This window comes from Chrysochloris asiatica, unplaced genomic scaffold (assembly GCF_000296735.1).
Source record: "Chrysochloris asiatica unplaced genomic scaffold, ChrAsi1.0 scaffold00393, whole genome shotgun sequence".
Lineage (NCBI taxonomy): Eukaryota > Metazoa > Chordata > Mammalia > Afrosoricida > Chrysochloridae > Chrysochloris > Chrysochloris asiatica.
Window position 1 is genome coordinate 857,495 of NW_006408911.1, and position 1,741 is coordinate 859,235.

Genomic DNA, 1,741 nt, shown 5'->3' on the forward strand with positions numbered 1-1,741 from the left:
GTGCTGGCCCCTTGACCCTAGGCCCACTGGGACAGCAACTCAGCTCCCTCAGCTTTGGGTAACCCCATTCTCCTAGTTCCCCTGAAGGAGGACTCTCTCCTTGGCCCTGGAATGTCTTGTTCTTCTGATTATTAGGCATGATAGCCCTGTGCCCCAGTTTTGGGAGGTGGATCTGGCTCCATCTTTTGAGTACTTGTGTGTGTTTGGCTGCCCTACACCTTGGAACTGAGTTGGTGAAGGACTGACTTTTAGAATCCTCAGAGGCCATGACCCATCCTTGGAGACCCCAGAGGTCCTGGCCCCACCCTTTGGGAATGAGGCAATTCTGCTTCCTGTGTTCTTTGTCTCTTCTGCTTCTGTTTCCTGATTCCTTGACCTCTTGGCCCTTCAGCCCCTCAGGCCTCTTGGGCTGACCACGTGGTACAAGGCTCATTAGCTGTACTGACACGTGCCCAGAGACTCTCTGCTCAGTTAGTAAGCCTTGTCGGAAGGCATTCGGCTTTCTTGCTCTGTGGGTCAGCAAGCTTTACTCTGCCAGGAAGTGCCTGGAGGCATCTCACTCTGCCAGGAAGCCTCCTGCCCAAACACACTCGGCTTTCTTGCTCTCTGGGTTGGCTCCCATGCCATCTGGTGCAGGTCTCCTGGTTCTGCTGCCACTGTTTCGCTGCCTCTGTCTTTTTCTGTCTACACTGTCCCCTGTGTTACCCCTCTTCTTGTTTCCTTCTGAACCCTCACCAAAGTGCCTTTGGCATCCATAATTCTATCAACAGTCTCTTCAAGAAAATCTAGGTTCTTACTATTGTTATTAGGTGCCATCTAGTCAGTTCTGGCTCACAGGGACACTTGGTATATCAGAACAAGACATTGCCCAATCCTGTGCCATCCTTACAGTTGTTTCCATGTTTGAGTTCAATATTGTAGCCACTGTGTCCGTCCATCTCATTGAGAATCTTCCTCTATTTTGCTGGTCCTCTACTTAACCAAGGATGATGTCCTTCTCCAGGGACTAGTCCTTCCTAACAATACGCCCAAAGTATGTGAAATGAAGTTTCACCATCATTGCTTCCAAGGAACATTCTAGCTGTACTTCCAACACAGATTTGTTTGTCCTTCTGCAGTCCACAGTATATTCAGTATTCTTTGTCAACACCAAAATTTAAAGGCATCAGTTCTTCCCTAAGCTTCCCTTCACTGTCCAGACTTCACATGCATATGAGGTGATTGCAAATACCATGGCTTAGGTCTGGTGCACCTTAGTCCTCAAAGTCACATCTTTGCTCTTCTAACATTTAAAGCGGTCTTTGGCAGCAGATTTGCCCAACGTAACATGTTGTTTGATTTCTTTTTCTTTTTTTTTAAATAAGTGTTTTATTGTGTATTGTGTGATTGTTTACATGGGGCAACATTAGTTTTACATTCATTCTGTCATACATCGTTTCATTGCCATAGTTACCATCCCATCTATGCATCATCACCCAACCAAAGGGTATACCCTGCAAGCCTCCCTGCCCCCCTGCTCCACCCCCACCCCCACCCCCCGGGTCCTCAGCACACAGTTCCTTTCCCTCTCTGGATCTCAAGTCCCCAGCCACCCCATCTCTTCACGTCGTCTTCTCTGTCTCCCTCTCAGGCCGCACTGCTTCTCTGTGTGGGGTCCTGCTCTCCACTCTTCTCCATTGATGGTCCCAGGGCCCCCGCTCCTAGACTGAAAGGTTAATCACTCCCCTCCTTGCTATAAAAT